This window comes from Etheostoma spectabile, unplaced genomic scaffold (genome assembly GCF_008692095.1).
Source record: "Etheostoma spectabile isolate EspeVRDwgs_2016 unplaced genomic scaffold, UIUC_Espe_1.0 scaffold00018315, whole genome shotgun sequence".
NCBI lineage: Eukaryota > Metazoa > Chordata > Actinopteri > Perciformes > Percidae > Etheostoma > Etheostoma spectabile.
Window position 1 is genome coordinate 598 of NW_022604205.1, and position 16,415 is coordinate 17,012.

General features: G+C 41.9%; 7 non-coding genes across 7 annotated transcripts; 4 read left to right on the plus strand and 3 right to left on the minus strand.

Annotated features, from left to right (window-relative positions):
• Positions 1-326: 326 nt before the first annotated feature.
• trnar-ccu (transfer RNA arginine (anticodon CCU)) lies at positions 327-399 on the minus strand. Its single transcript has one exon. It is a non-coding gene; the product is annotated as a tRNA-Arg (tRNA).
• A 3,402-nt stretch (positions 400-3,801) lies between these two features.
• On the plus strand, positions 3,802-3,873 carry trnav-aac (transfer RNA valine (anticodon AAC)). Its single transcript has one exon. It is a non-coding gene; the product is annotated as a tRNA-Val (tRNA).
• Positions 3,874-5,355: 1,482 nt separating this feature from the next.
• On the minus strand, positions 5,356-5,427 carry trnad-guc (transfer RNA aspartic acid (anticodon GUC)). The gene has a single exon. It is a non-coding gene; the product is annotated as a tRNA-Asp (tRNA).
• Positions 5,428-5,668: 241 nt separating this feature from the next.
• trnav-aac (transfer RNA valine (anticodon AAC)) lies at positions 5,669-5,741 on the plus strand. The gene has a single exon. It is a non-coding gene; the product is annotated as a tRNA-Val (tRNA).
• A 1,741-nt stretch (positions 5,742-7,482) lies between these two features.
• Positions 7,483-7,554, minus strand: trnad-guc (transfer RNA aspartic acid (anticodon GUC)). The gene has a single exon. It is a non-coding gene; the product is annotated as a tRNA-Asp (tRNA).
• A 241-nt stretch (positions 7,555-7,795) lies between these two features.
• trnav-aac (transfer RNA valine (anticodon AAC)) lies at positions 7,796-7,868 on the plus strand. The gene has a single exon. It is a non-coding gene; the product is annotated as a tRNA-Val (tRNA).
• A 7,522-nt stretch (positions 7,869-15,390) lies between these two features.
• On the plus strand, positions 15,391-15,463 carry trnav-aac (transfer RNA valine (anticodon AAC)). The gene has a single exon. It is a non-coding gene; the product is annotated as a tRNA-Val (tRNA).
• The last annotated feature ends 952 nt before the right edge of the window (positions 15,464-16,415 follow it).

The window sequence follows — 16,415 nt, forward strand, 5'->3', positions numbered from 1 at the left end:
GCAGCGTTGATTTTAGGCTGAGATGCTTCAGGTGTGTTAAGGTGTGAGCCCAAATAGTCGTCGAACGACAAGACAGCGATCAGGTGATAGAACCGGGTATTGATGTCCCATCCATGCAACCGATGGATGTGATCAAAACCTCTAAACAGCCCACCACATCACTGGAAGTCAGCATTACTACAGGATCCTGGACATCTGTCAACAACTTTCCAGCAGTTACATCATCATCTCACCATGGAAATCAGAGTTAGCAGAGGATGGTTTCAATCCCTGAACCTGTGGGTCAGAGGCCGAGGACACTTCCATTGTGCCAATCTGCTGAAATTCACCCCAGGTGGGACTTGAACCCACAATCCCTGGCTTAGGAGGCCAGTGCCTTATCCATCAGGCCACTGGGGCTTTACATCCCCAAAGCATCCCCATCACGAGTTCAGGAGAAATACATATACAGTTCAGGAGACGTAATGAAACAGTAACCTTGACCTTTGACCTCCAAAATTGAAATCAGTTCATCCGCAACTCCTAGTCGTTATGTATGCCAAATTTAAAGTGCTTCCCTCTAGGCGTCCAGAGATATTGCATTCACAAGAATCGGATGGCCAGACATGAGGACACAGTCACCTTGACATTGAACCTTTGACCTCCAAATCTCATCAATTGATTTGCGAGTTCAGATGAATGTTTTTGCAAACTTTGAGGGAACACAAACATGGGCGTTGTGATAAGATGGTGCTGTCTATTGTTGTTTCTGAGATCAACAATACCTTCTAAAGTTGAATAGCTATTGCATACCCGTAATATTAGAGAAGAGCTCTCGTTGGCACTGTAGGCGGACAATTTAGAAAATTAAGTTACTTTAAACTTTAAACTGTTACATCTCCTCTGAATCACCATCTGCAAATTTCCAAGCCTTGTTGGCATGCCGACCACCATCTACAGGAGGTAATCTCTGGCTAGCTATGCAGGAGTACCTCATACCTTTTACCAGGTTCAGGTGGTTAATAGTTATGGTCAAATGAAGCTTCATTAAGCTTTCTGAACAATGTTCTTCATTTTCTGAACTTATTCACTCAGTAGTGTTTTTATTATTGGTTGTGCATCTGTGATTGCCCTAGAGGTCTCTCAGTCCAGCACCTCTCCCGCTCATCTTTGTTAGTTTTACACTGTCCAGCATAAATCACTGACACCATACCTCACACTCATCCATGCATACACCAGCATACATTATACAACCTTTGCACACAGTCTTTTGTCTCCCCTTTTCATGGGGTCATTACAAAGCATCTAGTGTTGATCTTAGCCTTTGTGTGAGAACATAGGTCTCCACATACATTGTTTTTATTAAGATTGACGACCAAATTGTTAGTTTTTCACACCACATGTTATGTCCTTGGACATACTATCCAAGCAGGGAGATGAGTACAGAGATTTGGGTGCTAGCAAGATGGATGTAGGTTGCCCATTGTTCATTTAGACTTACCAACAACATTGTTATGATACAAACCTGCTTGAAAACAGTCGAAATTCTTTTTAAAGACTTGCGCATGGAACACACATGATATGATTGTGTCTGAATTTATCTATGTCCATACAAGCATGTCAAATGGACAACTCATCTAGCAGAATGTGCAACTCTACGCCTGAACAGGGACTTGAACCTTGGACCCTCAGATTAAAAGTCTGATGCTCTACCGACTGAGCTACCCAGCTTCAAAAGCAAGTGACTGTGAAATCAAGTGTCAACCTAAATGTAAACTCGACCTGTTAACACATCTCCACTGCAAGCAGGAAAGCCGTTTCTGGATCACTGTGCCATTATCAGTGACATCACAGAGCATTGTCATGAGAGTCTATAAGTAGGACCAATCAGGTTGCTCCCATCAGTTGTTTTTTGACAATGCCACGCAGACGTAGGAGAGTTGTCCGACGCAGACGCTAGGCAACGCCAATAAACATGTAGCACAGGCCCAAACAACTGTATTGATCTCATGTTATTTTCCAGATTGATTCAGCTGCTACATTTAAATTATCAGTCAGGATTTACTGACTAACTGACCGACTGACTGACTCCTAACTGACCTCAGGCCTCAACACCAACAGCAATTTCATAGAAAACAGACTTGGAGAGGAGGAGAGGAAGTGTTATCTGTCAGCTAACAGGTTTTAAAGAGCTCATTGTACCTTATTATCCTACCAGAGCACTGCGCTCCAAGAATGCAGGGTTACTTGTGGTTCTTAAAGTCTCCAAAAGAAGCATGGGAGCCAGAGTGTTCAGCTATCAAGCTCCTCACCTGTGGAACCAGGTTCCCGTTTGGGTTCAGGAGGCAGACACCGTCTCCACATTTAAGAGTAGGCTTAAGACTTTCCTCTTTGATGAAGCTTATACAGTGGTGTGAAAAAGTGTTTTGCCCCCTTCCTCATTTCCTGTTCCTTTGCATGTTTGTCACACTTAAGTGTTTCGGAACATCAAACCAATTTAAACAATAGTCAAGGACAACACAAGTAAACACAAAATGCAATTTGTAAATGAAGGTGTTTATTATTAAAGGTGAAAAAAAATCCAAACCATCATGGCCCTGTGTGAAAAAGTGATTGCCCCCCTTGTTAAAACATACTATAACTGTGGTTGTCCACACTTGAGTTAAATTTCTCTAGCCACACCCAGGCCTGATTATTGTAGGCTTGGGAAATAATTAGCAGCTGGTAGATAGATCTCCCCATCGGGAAATAAAACCCCAGTCTTCCGTGTGAGAGGCGGAGGCGACCATCCAAAGTTTCAGTAGTATTGTGGTTTTCGTGTTGGAACAAGTTACACTGTTTGAAATAAGCTTTTGAGATACAAGAACGTCTTCACTTGGGACAGCAATTGACTCCCAACCCGATGGGAGAAATCCTGAGCTTTGAGATTTGGAGGGGCTGACTTTAATTCCGAATGCTTGACACTGGACTTTAATCTGCCCCAGTGGGCGCTGTAGATCACTGTTTGATGAAGCCCACAGAACAACATAATCTGGAAAGAGCAGAAAAGGAATTATAAGGTGCCCAGACTTGACACTCTTCCACCGTCTGCTGCGCCTTGTGAGGTGCTGTTCATGTCCAGTAGATATGCTTTTTCCATCGCTTGACAATATTCCCATTTAGGGTCAGGAGTTCTCCTCCCATGCTGAACACAGCCTGAGCCAAGGCACGCTTTCCCCCTCATGATTCACCCCAGTGGAAGCTGTAGATCAATGCCTGATTAAGCCAAATGAACCACATAGTCTGCAAAGAGCATAACCGGAATTCTAAGGTGGCCAGACTTGACACTTTTCCAACTCCTGCTTCGCCTTGTGACATTTCGTTCATTCCATCGCTTGAAAATATTCCATTTTGGATCAGGAGTTCTCCTCCCATGCTGAACACAGCTTGAGCCAAGTCCACTTTCCCGAGTAGTCCCACGCGTTCGCCGGGACTTCCTCGAGGCCTTGCATTGGTTAGCTGGTAGAAAATCTCCCCGTCGGGAATCGAACCCCGATCTTCCGCGTGACAGGCGGAGATACTGTCCATTATACTAACGAGTAATGCCCAAGCTTAATATTTGGCACATCAAGAAATAGGTGGCGCTACTCCAACATTCAGACCACAGTCAATGCATGTAGAAATATTTAGGTTTACTACATATTTGCTATCATTCAAATCCATGACAAAGCATCTGTGACTGAATCTAGTTTAAAATCTCTATTTTGTAGCTTTTTGAACATTTGCAGTAAAATAAAAATGGTGCATTTTCCCACAAATATGCAAAATAAATGCATTTTGTCAGTTTCAGTAGTGTAGTGGTTATCACGTTCGCCTAACACGCGAAGATCCCCTGTTCGAAACAGGGCGGAAACACATTTCTTTGTTTGTATTGACTTTGCACAATCAAACTCTGCGAAGTTAAACTCTCCATAACCTTCACGGAAAATCTCCCTGACGTGAAATCGTGGCCAGGCCTACCATAGTTTCCCCAGTGCAGTAGTCATCACATTCAGAGATTCAGGAATATCCTGTCTAAAATTGATGAAGAAAAACTAGTCCACGCATTTGTTACTTCTAAGCTGGATTTCTCCAATTCTTTATTATCAGGCTGCTTAAAAGAGTCCATAAAGATTCTTCAGCTGATCCAGAATGCTGCAGCACGTGTTCTGATAGGAACCAAGAAAGAGATCACATCTCTCCGGGTTTAGCTTCTCTGCATTAACTTCCTGTAAAATCCAGAATGGAATTTAAAATCTTTTAGTTAGTGCTGGCTCAGTTTTTCCTGGCCTCTTTTGCCTAGTGATTGCTCTTGGTGGGAATTTTCGGGTTTCTGCAAATAACATCACAGAATATGGTCTGGACCTGCTCTTTTATGAAAAGCGCAATGAGATAAGTGTTGTTGTGATTTGGCGCTACATAAATAAAATTGAATTGAATTAAATTACCTGAACCTCAACTTCCTAGCCTCATAGTTGATGTTTTACATTCTTGGATCCTTCTTAGCTTCCTGTCGTCTGCCTACGTTCCTGGATCCTGAGGTAGGTGATCATATCATTACTGAAAACCTATCTTTGATAGCAGGATCATTCTCAATCCTTTTGTGCAACCTTTGTCTTTCTTTGAGTATATCCACTATAATACATTCTTAAAAAATGCATATCTAAGTCTAAGTCTAAACTAGATTCAGTCTAAGTCTAAGTCAAAGTCTATCTCTTGCTATGGTTAGGCCTCGTATCCAAACTACTCTGGCAGATGTAGTAGTGTCGATGTAGCCTTGGGAAATAATTAGCAGCTGGTAGATAGATCTCCCCATCGGGAAATAAAACCCCAGTCTTCCGTGTGAGAGGCGGAGGCGTACCATCCAAAGTTTCAGTAGTAATGTGGTTTTTGTGTTGGAACAAGTTGCACTGTTTTAAATAAGTTTTTGAGATGCAAGAACGTCTTGACTTGGGACAGCAATTGACTTCCAACGCGATGGGAGAAATCCTGAGCTTTGAGATTTGGAGGGGCTGACTTTGATTCCGAATGCTTGACACTGGACTTCAATCTGACCCAGTGGGCGCTGAAGATCACTGTTTGATAAAGCCAACAGAACAACATAATCTGGAAAGAGCAGAAAAGGAATTATAAGGTGCCCAGACTTGACACTCTCCCAACTCCTGCGGCACCTTGTGACGTATTGTTCATGTCCTGGAGTTGTGCTCTTTCCATTGCTTGAAAATATTCCCATTTCGGATAAGGAGTTCTCCTCCCGTGCTGAACACAGCTTGAGCCAAGGCCCACTTTCCGGAGTATACCACGGGTTCGCCGGGACTTCCTCGAGGCCTTGTAGCATTGGTTAGCTGGTAGAAAAGTCTCCCCGTCGGGGAATCGAACCCCGATCTTCCGCGTGACAGGCGGAGATACTGTCCATTATACTAACGAGGAATGCCCAAGCTTAATATTTGGCACATCAAGAAATAGGTGGCGCTATTCCAACATTTAGGCCACAGTCAATGCATGTAGAAATATTTATGTTTACTACATATTTGCTGTCATTCAAATCCATGACAAAGCATCTGTGACTGAATCTAGTTTAAAATCTCTATTTTGTAGCATTTCGAACATTTGCAGTAAAATAAAAATGGTGCATTTTCCCACAAATATGCCAAATAAATTTGCTTTGGCAGTTTCCGTAGTGTAGTGGTTATCACGTTTGCCTAACACGCAAAAGGTCCCCTGTTCGAAACAGGGCGGAAACACATTTCTTTATTTGTATTGACTTTACACAATCAAACTCTGCGAAGTTAAACTCTCCATAACCTTCACGGAAAATCTCCCTGACGTGAAATCGTGGCCAGGCCTACCGAAGTTTCCCCAGTGCAGTAGTCATCACATTCAGAGATTCAGGAATATCCTGTCTAAAATTGATGAAGAAAAACTAGTCCACGCATTTGTTACTTCTAAGCTGGATTACTCCAATTCTTTATTATCAGGCTGCTTAAAGAGTCCATAAAGATTCTTCAGCTGATCCAGAATGCTGCAGCACGTGTTCTGATAGGAACCAGGAAAAGAGATCACATCTCTCCGGGTTTAGCTTCTCTGCATTAACTTCCTGTAAAATCCAGAATGGAATTTAAAATCTTTCTTCTCACCTAAAAAGCTCTTCATGTTCAAGCACCATCTTGTCTTAAAGAGCTCATTGTACCTTATTACCCTACCAGAGCACTGCGCTCCAAGAATGCAGGGTTACTTGTGGTTCCTAAAGTCTCCAATAGAAGAATGTGAGCCAGAGTGTTCAGCTATCAAGCTCCTCACCTGTGGAACCAGGTTCCAGTTTGGGTTCAGGAGGCAGACTCCGTCTCCACATTTAAGAGTAGGCTTGAGACTTTCCTCTTTGATGAAGCTTATAGTTAGTGCTGGCTCAGTTTTTCCTTGCCTCTTTCGCCTAGTGATTGCTCTTGGTGGGAATTTTCGGGTTTCTGTAAATAACATCACAGAATATGGTCTGGACCTGCTCTTTTATGAAAAGCGCAATTAGATAAGTGTTGTTGTGATTTGGCGCTACATAAATGAAATTGAATTGAATTAAATTACCTGAACCTCAACTTCCTAGCCTCATAGTTGATGTTTTACATTCTTGGATCCTTCTTAGCTTCCTGTCGTCTGCCTACGTTCCTGGATCCTGAGGTAGGTGATCATATCATCACTGAAAACCTATCTTTGATAGCAGGATCATTCTCAATACTTTTGTACAACCTTTGTCTTTCTTTGAGTATATCCACTATAATACATTCTTTAAAAATGCATATCTAAGTCTAAGTCTAAACTAGATTCAGTCTAAGTCTAAGTCTAAGTCTATCTCTTGCTATGGTTAGGCCTCGTATCCAAACTACTCTGGCAGATGATACTAGTGTCGATGTAGCCTTGGGAAATAATTAGCAGCTGGTAGATAGATCTCCCCATCGGGAAATAAAACCCCAGTCTTCCGTGTGAGAGGCGGAGGCGTACCATCCAAAGTTTCAGTAGTAATGTGGTTTTTGTGTTGGAACAAGTTGCACTGTTTGAAATAAGCTTTTGAGATGCAAGAACGTCTTCACTTGGGACAGCAATTGACTTCCAACGCGATGGAGAAATCCTGAGCTTTGAGATTTGGAGGGGCTGACTTAATTCCGAATGCTTGACACTGGACTTCAATCTGCCCCAGTGGGCACTGTAGATCACTGTTTGATCAAGCCAACAGAACAACATAATCTGGAAAGAGCAGAAAAGGAATTATAAGGTGCCCAGACTTGACACTCTCCCAACTCCTGCGGCGCCTTGTGACGTATTGTTCATGTCCAGGAGTTGTGCTCTTTCCATTGCTTGAAAATATTCCCATTTCGGATAAGGAGTTCTCCTCCCGTGCTGAACACAGCTTGAGCCAAGGCCCACTTTCCGGAGTATACCACGGGTTCGCCGGGACTTCCTCGAGGCCTTGCATTGGTTAGCTGGTAGAAAAGTCTCCCCGTCGGGGAATCGAACCCCGATCTTCCGCGTGACAGGCGGAGATACTGTCCATTATACTAACGAGGAATGCCCAAGCTTAATATTTGGCACATCAAGAAATAGGTGGCGCTATTCCAACATTTAGGCCACAGTCAATGCATGTAGAAATATTTATGTTTACTAGATATTTGCTGTCATTCAAATACATGACAAAGCATCTGTGACTGAATCTAGTTTAAAATCTCTATTTTGTAGCATTTTGAACATTTGCAGTACAATAAAAATGGTGCATTTTCCCACAAATATGCCAAATAAATTTGCTTTGTCAGTTTCCGTAGTGTAGTGGTTATCACGTTTGCCTAACACGCAAAAGGTCCCCTGTTCGAAACAGGGCGGAAACACATTTCTTTATTTGTATTGACTTTACACAATCAAACTCTGCGAAGTTAAACTCTCCATAACCTTCACGGAAAAATCTCCCTGACGTGAAATCGTGGCCAGGCCTACCGAAGTTTCCCCAGTGCAGTAGTCATCACATTCAGAGATTCAGGAATATCCTGTCTAAAATTGATGAAGAAAAACTAGTCCACGCATTTGTTACTTCTAAGCTGGATTACTCCAATTCTTTATTATCAGGCTGCTTAAAAGAGTCCATAAAGATTCTTCAGCTGATCCAGAATGCTGCAGCACGTGTTCTGATAGGAACCAGGAAAAGAGATCACATCTCTCCGGGTTTAGCTTCTCTGCATTAACTTCCTGTAAAATCCAGAATGGGACTTCCGTTGACGCCATGCTGTAAGCAGCAACCTAGAAGTTGAGCTCCGTCCACCCGACTACTAAATAACCTTACAAACTAGGAGAAACTTGGCACTACACCACAGGTTTACAATGGCATCGTCTTCTAGAAACAGACCTGCAACTAAGCAGGATGCATCGAAGGAGAAGAACGATAATTTAAAATCTACCCAAGATGCTAGCAAAGATAGCGCTAGCCCGGAATCCAAAATACTAGCCGAGCTAGAAAAGCTAAGGTCAGAAAACCGGGAAGGGCACAGTCAGACTAAATTATCCCTCAAGAAGTTGGAAACCTCAATGGAAGAACTAAAAGGGGAAATGGCAAAGCTAGAGAAAAGAACTACGGAGGCGGAGGACCGTATAAATTCGGTTGAAGAAAATGGAAGAAGGTACGGGAGAGCTATATGCTATCTATTACGCCGAGAGATGGACTTAACAGCTAGATGTGAGGATTTACAGAACAGAACAAGACGAAACAATCTGAGAATCTACCGGGTGCCTGAGGGTATCGAGGGAGAGATGTACAGGCATTTGTCAAGGAGCTGATTCAATCTGTCCTTAAACCAATGCCTGACGTGAATGTGCAAATAGAGAGAGCACACCGCTCGACAGTGTCCAAACCGAGAGACCCCAAGGCCACTCCAAGGTCTTTAGTAGTCAGATTTCTGGACTACGCAGTCAAAGACAAGATCCTTCGACAAGCATGGAGCCAAAAACTAATATACAAAGACGAGCAAATATACTTTGACCACGATTACTCTCCGGAACTGCAAAGAAAGAGAACGCAAGTGCGGGAGGTCGTCAAACAACTAAAGGAAAAAAACATTAAAGCCAAGTGCATTTATCCAGCGCAACTGAAAATGACCATGGAGACGGGGGAACAGACCTACCCCACGCTCACAGAGGCTCTTCCAGTCCTGGCGAAGTACAACATACATCCAAAAGTTGACGAAAGAGCGCAGATGGAGGGCGAGATGTCCCGCTACAGGTGGAATGTAAGGGGTGAGAGACGTGGTGGAGGTGCAGCGGGAGTGCTGCCTTCGGTGGATCTTGCGGCCCTCTTCGAGTAGGTGTGGAATCAACGCCGAGGTTTTTTCTTTTTTCTCTCCGGATATTTCTGGATATGCCTAGCGTAAGGATTACTATTTGTTTTGTTTTTTTTCTCACTGGACGGAGCTCAGCTGAACTGTGAGACACAACGCGCAATGAGCAGCAAGAGCAGCAACCGCTCCACGAGTACTGTTCATATAGTTAGTCGTTCTATTTTATGTTTGAATGGTTACGGTCACCCTGAGAGTGTTAGTTTGGTTTTCTGTATAGATTTGACAGGTGTGCTAAAATGTTGGGTAGGAAGGAGTGCCTTAAGTAGGTGGAAGGATAGACGCCAAGCATGTCCATATAACGAGTATGAATAGTCTGAATTTCATCAGCTACAATGTTAAGGGCCTAGGTAATCCAATAAAGAGAAAGAAATATTTAGCCAACTCAAAAACTACACTGCTCTATAGCAATGATCCAAGAAACCCATCTGTCTGAAAAAGAGCATCTAAAGCTTAGAAGAGAGTGGGTGGATCAGGTATTCAGCTCCTCTTTTGAAAAGGGGAGAAAACGGGGAGTGGCCATCCTTTTTAATAAATCAGTGTACTTCAATCATTCAGAAACAGTCAAAGATAAAGATGGTAGATATGTTATGGTAAAGGGGGATATCAGTGGCACAAAAGTAACACTGCTCAATTTATATGCCCCAAACGAAGACTGTCCTGCCTTTTTTAAAGACATAGCAACTTTAATAGCAGGCACAGGAGCTGGGGTTGTGTTAATAGGAGGCGATTTCAATTGTGTCCTGAGACAAAATATGGATAGGTTACCTGCAGAGTTGGGCTCAGTATCCAGAAAATCCAATACAGTGCAGGCAATGATGAGTGAGCTGGGCTTAGTAGACGTGTGGCGGCGCTTACATCCTAAAGAGAAGGACTTTACCTTTATGTCACAGGTACATGGCAGCTACGCAAGGTTGGACATGTTTCTGTTATCAGGACCGGATCTCTACAGGGTCAATGAGTGTAAAATTGAGCCAATCACCATATCAGATCATGCTCCAGTCATCTTAAAAATAAATATAGGGCCCACGAAAACATTTAAATACTGGAGGCTTAATGTCTCACTGTTAAATGATGATTTAATTAAACAAGAAATACACGAGGAATTAACTAGATATTTAAGGAAAATGAGGATGACACGGTTTCTCAAATAACTCTGTGGGAAGGGGCTAAGGCTGTGATGAGGGGCCGTTTTATTGCCATTTCTTCTAGATTGAAGAAACAAAGGCTAGGTCAACAAGAGGAGCTAGAAAAAGAAATTAAGCAGCTAGAAATAGAACATCAACAATCTAAGAAACAAGAAGTATTGCATTCGCTGAGGGAGGCGAGGAAAAAACTGGATCACCTACTAACATACAAAGCAGAGGGAGCATTAAGATTCACAAATAGAAAATATTACGAAATGGGTAACAAAGCGAGCCGCTTGTTGGCTTTTCAACTGCGGAAGGCGCAAAATAGCAGGACAGTTCACAAAGTAAAAAGCACAGAGAGGGATGAAATCTTAACACTACCTACTGATATTGCAGAGGCATTCGCCTCATACTATAGAAAGTTATACGAGGAGCAGGTGGACCCACACAAAAAAGACAAGATGGAGTCTTTTTTTCAATCCATCCAATTGGCAAAATTAACATCAGAAGAGGCTGACATGTTGTCTCTGCCAATTTCAGAACAAGAAATCAGGGACACTATCTTAAAACTTAAAAATAACAAATCCCCAGGAACGGATGGCTTCCCAGGAGAATACTACAAAGCATTTATAGAAGATATGACCCCAATCCTGTGTAAGGTATATAACTATGCATTGAAGAAAGGAGACCCGCCTGGATCATGGTCAGAAGCAATAATAAGCGTCATTCACAAAGAGAACAAGGACCCGATCCAGTGTACCTCTTAGCGCCCAATCAGCCTCCTGTGCGTTGATCTTAAAATTCTTACCTCAATTATAGCAAAACGAATACAAAAAGTCATACATAAACTGGTAAAACCAGATCAGACTGGTTTTATTAATAATCGACAAGGTGCGGACAACGTCAGGAGGGCTTTAAACTTGCAATCTATTGCAGCCAAAAGGAACACCCCTTCATTGCTTCTCAGCTTAGATGCTATGAAAGCATTTGATAGGGTTGATTGGACTTTCCTCCAGCAGACTCTCCGATATATGGGCTTCAATGAAACATTTATTAAATGGATTTGCATATTTTATAAAAACCCTAAATCTAGAGTCAGAGTGAATGGACATTGCTCCAATTTTTTCCCATTGGGACGGGGCACCCGACAGGGTGATTCTTTGTCTCCTTCTTTGTTTGCCTTAAGCATAGAGCCATTAGCAGAATTAATAAGGTCAAATCCCCTCATACTGGGTATTCCTGATGAGGGATTGGTTCAACACAAACTAGCTCTATTTGCTGATGATATGTTGTTATTCTTAGAGCATCCCAGGGTCTCTGTTCCTGCACTTTTAAATAGTTTAGATAAATACAGTGCAGTGTCAGGTTATAAGATAAATACCAACAAATCGGAAGTAATGATGATAAGTGGTGAATGGCCCCAGCAACTAGATGAATTGGTATCCTTTAGGAAATCCAAACAGGGATTTAGATATCTGGGTGTTATTCTGACACCAACACCAGCACAGCTTTATCCCTCCAATTACAACAAACTAATCAAAGAGATTAAACAGGATATAACTAGGTGGGATTTGCTACCTTTATCACTTCTTGGCCGAATAGAGTCAGTGAGGATGAATATTCTACCCAGACTTCTTTTCCTATTTCAATCTCTGCCTATTTATATACCACAATCAACACTTAAGCTTCTTGAAAAACGTATATCAAAATTTATCTGGCAAAATAGAAGACCCAGGATACGTTTAAAAATACTGATGGCAGGGAAGGAAAGGGGGGGCCTGGGTCTACCTAACTTAAAAATGTATTATTGGGCAGCCCAACTCAATGCAGTGGTGGCATGGGTGACCAAAGATGAAGAAAATGGGTGGCTATCCATTGAACAGAATTCCTTGAAAGGGATACCAATATCTACTCTTCCATTTCTTAGTCAGCAGGCTCAGAAAAAAATAGGAATTAATAACATCTGGGTCAAACACACATTGAAAGTGTGGAACAGTGCCCAGAAGCAATTAAAGGGGTCTATAGCTCTTTCGAGGGCCATGCCCATTCTCGGAAACATTGAGTTTCTCCCATCAGTGACGGACTTAGCATACAGACGGTGGGCGGAAAATGGGCTGGTTATTATAAATCAGTTGTTTGAGAACAATACATTGCGATCATTCTCACAACTTCAGGAAAAGTTTGACTTGCCCTCAAAGGACTTGTACAGATATCTACAAATACGACACTACATCACAAATCACATGGATGGGGCTAGTCTTAAAAAAGATCCAACTAGTGTTGAACGGTACTTTATACATATTTCTCAACAAGTGGTTTCAACTAAGCACCAAGTTTCACATATCTATCAGAGTCTTATGAGAGACACATCAGACAATACCTTCCACATTAAAAGTGAATGGGAATTGGAACTCAATACAATTATAGATGATGATACATGGGAAGATATATGTGAGGCGAGTCATAAAGGGATTGAAAGTCCAATGTGGAAAGAATTTGATTGGAAGTTGAAGATGAGATTTTTTAGGACCCCTCTTAAGGTTTCCATGTTTAAAAACAATACCCCCAACACTTGCTGGAGAAATTGTGGTAGGGTGGGAGACCATACCCACATATTCTGGGACTGTCCAGTGATACAGACATACTGGAAAGACATTAAAGAGGAAGTGGACAAAATCTTCCAGATGGATTTCCCCTTGGACCCTTTGTTTTTCTTATTGGAGATAATGCCTGAGGACTTGCTCTCCAAGGACCAAAGCTACATGTTACATATTTTGTTAATGACCGCAAGAAAAATGATTACTATTAATTGGATGAAGCCTGGCCCCCTACAGTAGCTCAGTGGAAACAAAAAATTAAACAAGTCCACACAATGGAAAATATGACTGCTATTTTACAGCTGAAGGTGCCTGTGTTTGTGAGAAGATGGACCGCTGTCATTCTAGGCCTTGATCTAAAATAATTTAAACATAATGATGTGTAATGGTGTATTTATCCTATTTCTATGTAGCCAATATGGTTGTTGAATGAAGCTCAACACAGGGTGAACCTTTTGTTGTTGTTTTTTTTTTTTTTTTTTTTTTATTTTTTTTTTCGTTGATTAGGAAAAAAAAAAAAAAAAAAAAAAGTTTAATTGTCTAAAATTGCCTGTAATGTTCAGTTTGGGCAATAAAGTTCAAAAAAAAAAAAAAAAATCCAGAATGGAATTTAAAATCTTTCTTCTCACCTAAAAAAGCGCTTCATGTTCAAGCACCATCTTGTCTTAAAGAGCTCATTGTACCTTATTACCCTACCAGAGCACTGCGCTCCAAGAATGCAGGGTTACTTGTGGTTCCTAAAGTCTCCAATAGAAGACTGGGAGCCAGAGTGTTCAGCTATCAAGCTCCTCACCTGTGGAACCAGGTTCCAGTTTGGGTTCAGGAGGCAGACTCCGTCTCCACATTTAAGAGTAGGCTTGAGACTTTCCTCTTTGATGAGGCTTATAGTTAGTGCTGGCTCAGTTTTTCCTGGCCTCTTTTGCCTAGTGATTGCTCTTGGTGGGAATTTTCGGGTTTCTGCAAATAACATCACAGAATATGTTCTGGACCTGCTCTTTTATGAAAAGCGCAATGAGATAAGTGTTGTTGTAATTTGGCGCTACATAAATAAAATTGAATTGAATTAAATTACCTGAACCTCAACTTCCTTGCCTCATAGTTGATGTTTTACATTCTTGGATCCTTCTTAGCTTCCTGTCGTCTGCCTACGTTCCTGGATCCTGAGGTAGGTGATCATATCATTACTGAAAACCTATCTTTGATAGCAGGATCATTCTCAATCCTTTTGTGCAACCTTTGTCTTTCTTTGAGTATATCCACTATAATACATTCTTAAAAAATGCATATCTAAGTCTAAGTCTAAACTAGATTCAGTCTAAGTCTAAGTCTAAGTCTAAGTCTATCTCTTGCTATGGTTAGGCCTCGTATCCAAACTACTCTGGCAGATGTAGTAGTGTCGATGTAGCCTTGGGAAATAATTAGCAGCTGGTAGATAGATCTCCCCATCGGGAAATAAAACCCCAGTCTTCCGTGTGAGAGGCGGAGGCGTACCATCCAAAGTTTCAGTAGTAATGTGGTTTTTGTGTTGGAACAAGTTGCACTGTTTGAAATAAGCTTTTGAGATACAAGAATGTCTTCACTTGGGACAGCAATTGACTTCCAACGCGATGGGAGATATCCTGAGCTTTGAGATTTGGAGGGGCTGACTTTGATTCCGAATGCTTGACACTGGACTTCAATCTGCCCCAGTGGGCACTGTAGATCACTGTTTGATCAAGCCAACAGAACAACATAATCTGGAAAGAGCAGAAAAGGAATTATAAGGTGCCCAGACTTGACACTCTCCCAACTCCTGCGGCGCCTTGTGACGTATTGTTCATGTCCAGGAGTTGTGCTCTTTCCATTGCTTGAAAATATTCCCATTTCGGATAAGGAGTTCTCCTCCCGTGCTGAACACAGCTTTAGCCAAGGCCCACTTTCCGGAGTATACCACGGGTTCGCCGGGACTTCCTCGAGGCCTTGTAGCATTGGTTAGCTGGTAGAAAAGTCTCCCCGTCGGGGAATCGAACTCCGATCTTCCGCATGACAGGCGGAGATACTGTCCATTATACTAACGAGGAATGCCCAAGCTTAATATTTGGCACATCAAGAAATAGGTGGCTCTATTCCAACATTTAGGCCACAGTCAATGCATGTAGAAATATTTATGTTTACTAGATATTTGCTGTCATTCAAATACATGACAAAGCATCTGTGACTGAATCTAGTTTAAAATCTCTATTTTGTAGCATTTTGAACATTTGCAGTAAAATAAAAATGGTGCATTTTCCCACAAATATGCCAAATAAATTTGTTTTGTCAGTTTCCGTAGTGTAGTGGTTATCACGTTTGCCTAACACGCAAAAAGTCCCCTGTTCGAAACAGGGCGGAAACACATTTCTTTGTTTGTATTGACTTTACACAATCAAACTCTGCGAAGTTAAACTCTCCATAACCTTCACGGAAAAATCTCCCTGACGTGAAATCGTGGCCAGGCCTGCCGAAGTTTCCCCGGTGCAGTAGTCATCACATTCAGAGATTCAGGAGTATCCTGTCGAAAATTGATGCAGAAAAACTAGTCCACGCATTTGTTACTTCTAAGCTGGATTACTCCAGTTCTTTATTATCAGGTTGCTTAAAAGAGTCCATAAAGATTCTTCAGCTGATCCAGAATGCTGCAGCACGTGTTCTGATAGGAACCAAGAAAAGAGATCACATCTCTCCTGGTTTGGCTTCTCTGCATTGGCTTCCTGTAAAATCCAGAATAGAATTTAAAATCCTTCTTCTCACCTACAAAGCTCTTCATGTTCAAGCACCATCTTATCTTAAAGAGCTCATTGTACCTTATTACCCCACCAGAGCACTGCGCTCCCAGAATGCAGGGTTCCTTGTGGTTCCTAAAGTCTCCAAAAGTAGAATGGGAGCCAGAGTGTTCAGCTATCAAGCTCCTCACCAGGTTCCCGTTTGGGTTCAGGAGGCAGACACCATCTCCACATTTAAGAGTAGGCTTGAGACTTTCCTCTTTGATGAAGCTTATAGGTAGTTCTGGCTCAGTTTTTCCTTGCCTCTTTCGCCTAGTGCTTGCTCTTGGTGGGAATTTTCCGGTTTCTGTAAATAACATCACAGAAGATGGTCTGGACCTGCTCTTTTATGAAAAGCGCAATGAGATAAGTGTTGTTGTGATTTGGCGCTATATAAATTAAATTGAATTGAATTAAATTACCTGAACCTCAACTTCCTAGCCTCATAGTTGATGTTTTACATTCTTGGATCCGTCTTAGGTTCCTGCTGTCTGCCTACGTTCCTGGATCCTGAAGTAGGTGATCATATCGTCACTGAAAACATAT